General features: G+C 44.9%; 1 pseudogene; it reads right to left on the bottom strand.

The window, feature by feature from the left end:
* Nucleotides 1-4,606: 4,606 nt before the first annotated feature.
* Nucleotides 4,607-5,618, bottom strand: LOC147120560 (uncharacterized; annotated as a pseudogene).
* Between the last annotated feature and the right edge of the window lie 1,287 nt (nucleotides 5,619-6,905).

Below are 6,905 nucleotides of genomic sequence, written 5' to 3'. Positions count from 1 at the left end.
AAAAAAAATATTTCACTGAGAAGAAAAGGGTGTAAAAGAAAAGACAGTCATCCATGGCTAAGTAAAGAAATTAAGGATAGTATTCAACTAAAAACAAGGGCATATAAGGTAGCCAAATCTAGTGGGAGGATAGAGGATTGGGAAAACTTTAAAAGACAGCAAAAAATAACAAAAAGATTGATTAAGAAAGGGAAGATAGATTATGAAAGTAAATTAGCAAAAAATAGAAAAACAGATAGTAAGAGTTTTTATAGTTATATAAAAAGAAAAAGGGTGGCTAAAGTAAATGTTGGTCCCTTAGAGGATGAGACCAGGAAATTAATGGTGGGAAATATGGAGATAGCAAAAACACTGAATGAATATTTTATATCAGTCTTTACAGTAGAGGACACTAAGAATATCCCAACACTGGACAAACAGGGGGCTAAAGGGGGGGGAGGAGCTAAACACGATCAAAATCACTAAGGAAGTGGTACTTGGTAAAATAATGGGACTCAAGGCGGATAAATCACCTGGACCTGATGGCTTACATCCTAGGGTCTTGAGGGAAGTGGCGGTACGGATTGTGGATGCATTGGTAATAATTTTCCAAAACTCCCTGGACTCGGCAAAGGTCCCGGCAGACTGGAAAACTGCTAATGTAACACCCTTATTTAAAAAGGGCAGTAGACAGAAGGCTGTAAACTATAGACCGGTTAGCCTAACATCTGTGGTAAGTAAAATTTTGGAGTCCATTATTAAGGAGACAGTAACAGGACATTTGGATAATCACAATTTAATAGGGCAAAGTCAGCATTGTTTTATGAAGGGGAAGTCATGTTTGACAAATTTGCTGGAGTTCTTTGAGGAAGTAACATATAGGGTGGATAAAGGGGAACCAGTGGACGTAATGTATTTAGACTTCCAGAAGGCATTTGACAAGGTGCCACACAAAAGATTATTGCTTAAGATAAAAAATCACAAGATTGGGGGTAATATTCTGGCATGGATCTAACAGAAAGCAGAGAGTTGGGATAAATGGTTCAGTCTCAGACTGGCAATCAGTAACTAGTGGTGTTCCGTAGGGGTCAGTGCTGGGTCCCCAACTCTTTACAATCTATATTAATGAATTGAAGGAGGGGACCGAGTGTAACATATCAAAGTTTGCAGATGATACTAAGATGGGAGGGAAAGTAGTGAGTGAGGAGGACATAAAAAACCTGCAAGGGGACATAGACAGGCTAATAAGTGGGCAGAGATTTGGCAGATGGAATACAATACTGGAATGTGTGAGGTTATGCACTTTGGCAGGAAAAGTCATAGAGCAAGTTATTATCTTAATGGCAAGAAACTGGAAAGTACTGAAGTACAAAGGGATCTGGGGGTCCTGGTGCACGAAACTCAAAAGGTTAGTATGCAGGTGCAGCAAGTGATTAAGAAGGCCAATGGAATGTTGGCTTTCATTGCTAGGGTGATAGAATATAAAAATAGGGAGGTATTGCTTCAGTTGTACAAGGTATTGGTGTGACCGCACCTGGAATACTGCGTACAGTTTTGGTGTCCATACTTAAGAAAGGACATACTTGCTCTCGAGTCAGTACAAAGAAGGTTCACTTGGTTAATCCCGGGGATGAGGGGATGGACATATGAGGAGAGGTTGAGTAGATTGGGACTCTACTCATTGGAGTTCAGAAGAATGAGAGGCGATCTTATTGAAACATATGAGATTGTGAAGGGTTTGGATCGGGTGGATGCGGGGAGGATGTTCCCGATGATGGGTGAAACTAGAACTAGGGGGCATAGTCTTAGAATAAGGGGCTGCTCTTTCAAAACTGAGATGAGGAGGAACTACTTCACTCAGAGGGTGATAGGTCCATGGAATATGCTGCCCCAAAAAGTTGTAGAAGCTACATCATTACATAAATTTAAAACAGAAATAGACAGTTTCCTAGAAGTAAAGGGAATTAAGGTTTACGGGGAGCAGGCAGGAATTTGGACATGAGTCTAGGTTCGGATCGGTCATGGCCCTGTGGGTAGCGGAGCGGGCCCAGGGGCCGTGTAGCCTGATCCTGCTACTATTTCGTGTGTCTAATTCTGTTAGATTCAGGAGATGGTTCTGTGATAGTAGATTGGCGGTTAGGATCAGATCAGCCATGATCTTATTGAATGGCGGAGCAGGCTCGAGGGGCCGATTGGCCTACTCCTGCTCCTATTTCTTATGTTCTTATGTTCTTATCCCTTGTTTCTGACACAATATAAAAATTGCTGCTCTCTTCAAAGATAAATCTAAGTGGTTGTTGTTTTTGAACACACTATAAGACAAACTCTCATTCACTGAACCTATCGAATTCATTTGATATTTCTAACACACTCCAAGAACACTGTTTTTCTTAATCAATGGACAAGGCATTTTAGTAAAAGCCATATAGGTAGAATGCATTAATATTTTGGGTCTATGCACAATTTATTTACACCCGCCTAATGTAACCATATATGATGATGCGTAAATGTATAACTATTATAACAGTGCACTGCCACTCATGCACAGCCTAGCAGTTAAGTAATTCCCTAGTTACATTCAAGTTTAGCAATTCTATTTAGAAGTCCTTTCTTTACTCTAAAATGAAAGTTTTCATAAGTTCTTTCCACAACTTTATCTTTTGCCAGCACATCAAGTTTGAGACAACTCATTGATTTTATATTCTAAAGCACAAGTGTATTTCTATAAGTGCGTTTCTTTCTTCAGTTGACCTTGAATCTCTCAAACTACATTTCTCCATTGTGTAATTGTTGACCTTGCTTTGTCTTCTCTGAGCTGTTCGGTATTTCATCTGCACATAGCTAGCTTCTGATGGAAATATGTTTTATCATAGCTGAAATTATTTCACTCTAGCACGGTCCAAATTTAATATTACATTGATATAATATATCATGCAATTTACAGGACATTGTATCACATCCAAGTGCTTCCAGAGATATGCAGTTTCTGGGGGTGAATTTTTTCCACATTTTTCGTTTATTTCCAGTGCATTCACGGCCATGCCTTCTCAGGGGCAGGTATGGCATTCCCTATGGGCAGACCCTTCTATGCCATATCACAGAGGAGGAGGAAGAGCAGCAATGGAGGATGGTGCAAAATGAGTCAGGCAGCATTTAACGAGGTTGCAGTGAATCATATATTACCTTCCCCCCCCCCACCCATAGAATATACAGGCAACATAGGGGATATGACGGCCTTACTGATCAGATGTTGAACAAGAAGCGAGTGATCGGCCTTGTAACCTATTGTATGAAGAACAGTGGGCACACTCATCTGCCCACACAGCTCTCTCTCTGGCTATAAAAGTAATCACCGCATTCAACTTTTAAGGAACAGACTTATTTTAGGCAGCCACAGGTGAACATTGTAATGTCAGCCAGGCTTTTTTTTTACTTATTTTTTCCTGGGATGTGAGCATCGCTGGCAAGGTCAACATTTATTGCCCATCCCTAATTGCCTTTGAGAAGGTGGTGGTGAGCTGCCTTCTTGAACCGCTGCAGTCCTTGTGGTGAAGGTGCTCCCACAGTGTTGTTAGGGAGGGAGTTCCAGGATTTTGACCCAGTGACGATGACTGAACGGCGATATACTTCTAAGTCAGGATGGCATGTAACTTGGAGGGGAACTTGCAGGTGATGGTGCTCCCATGCACCTGCTGCCCTTGTCCTTCTAAGTGGTAGAGGTCATGGGTTTGGGTGGTGCTGTCGAAGAAGCCTTGACGAGTTGCTGCAGTGTATCTTGTAGATGGTACACACTGCAGCCACGGTACGCCGGTGGTGGAGGGAGTGAATGTTTAAGGTGGTGGATGGGGTACCAATCAAGCGGGCTTTAAAAAAAAATTGTTTATGGGATGTGGGCATCGCTTGCAAAGCCAGCATTTAATGCCCATCCCTAATTGCCCTTGAGAAGGTGGATTGTCCTGGATGGTGTCAAGCTTCTTGAGTGTTGTTGGAGCTGCACTCATCCAGGCAAGTGGAGAGGATTCCATCACACTCCTGACTTGTGCTTTGTAGATGGTGGAAAGGCTTTAGGGAGTCAGGAGGTGAGACACTCGCCGCAGAATACCCAGCCTCTGATCTGCTCTTGTAGCCACAGTATTTATGTGGCTGGTCCAGTTAAGTTTCTGGCCAATGGTGACCCCCAGGATGTTGATGGTGGGGGATTCGGCGATGGTAATGCTGTTGAATGTCAAGGGGCGGTGGATCGACTCTCGCTTGTTGGAGATAGTCATTGCCTGGCATTTGTGTGGCACGAATGTTATCTGCCACTTATCAGCCCAAGCCTGAATGTCATCCAGGTCTTGCTGCATTCGGGCATGGACTGCTTCATTATCTGAAGAGCTGCGAATGGAAATGAACACTGCGCAATCATCAGCGAACATCCCCAATTCTGTCCTTATGATGGAGGGAAAGTTATTGATGAAGCAGCTGAAGATGGTTGGGCCTAGGACGCTGCCCTGAGGAACTCCTGCAGCAATGTCCTGGGGCTGAGATGATAGGCCTCCAACAACTACAACTATCTTCCTTTGTGCTAGGTATGACTCCAGCCAGTGGAGAGTTTTCCCCCTGATTCCCATTGACTTCAATTTTACTAGGGTTCCTTGATGCCACACTTGGTCAAATGCTGCCTTGATGTCAAGGGCATTCACTCTCACCTCACCTCTGGAATTCAGCTCTTTTGTCCATGTTTGGACCAAGGTTGTAATGAGGTCTGGAGCTAAGTGGCCCTGGCGGAACCTGAACTGAGCATCGGTAAGCAGGTTATTGGTGAGTAAGTGGAGCTTGATAGCACTGTCCATGACACCTTCCATCAATTTGCTGATGGTTGATAGTAGACTGATGGGGTGGTAATTGGCCGGATTGGATTTGTCATGCTTTTTGTGGACAGGACATACCTGGGCAGTTTTCCACATTGTTGGGTAGATGCCAGTGTTACAGCTGTACTGGAACAGCTTAGCTAGAGGCGTGGCTAGTTCTGGAGCTCAAGTCTTCAGCACAACAGCTGGGATGTTGTCAGGGCCCATAGCCTTTGCTGTATCCAATGCACTCAGCTGTTTCTTGATAACAGGTGGAGTGAATCGAATTGGCTGAAAACTGGCTTCTGTGATGGTGGGGACCTCAGGAGGAGGCCGAAATGGATCATCCACTCGGCACTTCTGGCTGTAGATGGTTGCAAACGCGTCAGCCTTCTCTTTTGCACTCGCACGCTGGGCTCCGCCATCATTGAGGATGGGGATATTCATGGAGCCTCCTCCTCCTCCCGTTAGTTGTTTAATTGTCCACCACCATTCACGACTGGATGTGGCAGGACTGCAGAGCTTTGATCTGATCCGTTGGTTGTGGGATTGCTTAGTTCTGTCTATAGCATGCTGCTTTTGCTGTTTAGCATGTATGTAGTCCTGTGTTGCAGCTTCCCCATGTTGGCACCTAATTTTTTGGTACACCAGGTGCTGCGGCTGGCATGCTGTTCTGCACTCCTCATTGTACCAGGGTTGGTCCCTTGGTTTGATGGTAATGATAGAGTGAGGGATATGCCGGGCCATGAGGTAACAGATTGTGGTGGAATACAATTCTGCTGCTGCTGATGGCCCACAATGCCTCATGGATGCCAAGTTTTGAGCTGCTAGATCTGTTCTGAATCTGTCCCATTTAGCACGGTGGTAGTGCCACACAACACGATGGAGGGTGTCCTCAGTGTGAAGACGGGATTTTGTCTCCAACAATGACTGCGGTGGTTCACTGCTGCCAATGCTGTCATGGACAGATGCATCTGCGACAGATAGATTGGTGAGGACCAGGTCAAGTAGGTTTTTTCCTTGTGTTGGTTCTCTCACCACCTGCCGCAGTCCTAGCCTGGCAGCTATGCCCTTCAGGACTCAGCCAGTTCAGTCAGTACAACAGCAAAATACTGCAGATGCTGGAAATCCGAAATAACAACAGGAAATGCTGGAAAAACTCAGCAGGCCAGGCAACATCCGTGGAGAGAGAAATAGAAATTTACTCTATTTCTCTCTCCACGGATGTTGCCTGGCCTGCTGAGTTTTTCCAGCATTTTCTGTTGTCAGTAGTGGTGCTACCAAGCCACTCTTGGTGATGGACATTGAAATCCCCCACCCAAAGTACATTCTATGTCCTTGCTACCCTCGGTGCTTCTTCCAAGTGTTACTCAACATGGAGGAGTACTGATCCATTAGCTGAGGGAGGGCGGTAGGTGGTAATCAGCAGGAGGTTTCCTTGCCCATGCTTGACCTGAAGCATTGAGAGGTCATGGGGTCCGAAGTCAATGTTGAGGACTCCCAGAGCCACTCCCTCCCGACTGTATACCACTGTGCCACCACATCTGGAGGGTCTGTCCTGCCGGTGGGACAGGGCATACCCAGGGATGGTGATGGAAGAGTGTAGGACATTGGCTGAAAGGTATGATTCTGTGTGTATGACTTTGTCAGGCTGTTGCTTTTCTAGTCTGTGGGACAGCTCTCCCAATTTTGGCACCAGTCCCTGTTGTAGTATGCACCGGGAAAGGTAGCATAAAGGTTATGTTACTGGACTAGTAATTCAGAGGCCTGGAATAATAATCTGGAGACATGCGTTCAAATCCCACCACGGCAGCTGTGGAATTTAAATTCAGTTAATTAAATAAATCTGAAATGAAAAGCTGGTATCAATAATGGTGACCATGAAACTACCAGATTGTTGTAAAATCCCATCTGGTTTACTGATGTAATTTTGGGAAGGATATCTGCTGTCCTTAACCGGTCTGGCCTATATGTGACTCCTGTCCCACTGCAATGTGGTTGACTCTTAACTGCCCTCAGCGGTTCAAGAATACGGCTCACCACCACCTTCTCAAGGGGAATTAGAGTTGAGCAAAAAATGCTGACTTGCCAGCA

This window comes from Somniosus microcephalus, chromosome 4, assembly GCF_052327205.1.
Source record: "Somniosus microcephalus isolate GS21.2 chromosome 4, FLI_Smic_1.0, whole genome shotgun sequence".
NCBI classification, from domain to species: domain Eukaryota; kingdom Metazoa; phylum Chordata; class Chondrichthyes; order Squaliformes; family Somniosidae; genus Somniosus; species Somniosus microcephalus.
This window is presented reverse-complemented; position numbering and strand designations above follow the sequence as displayed.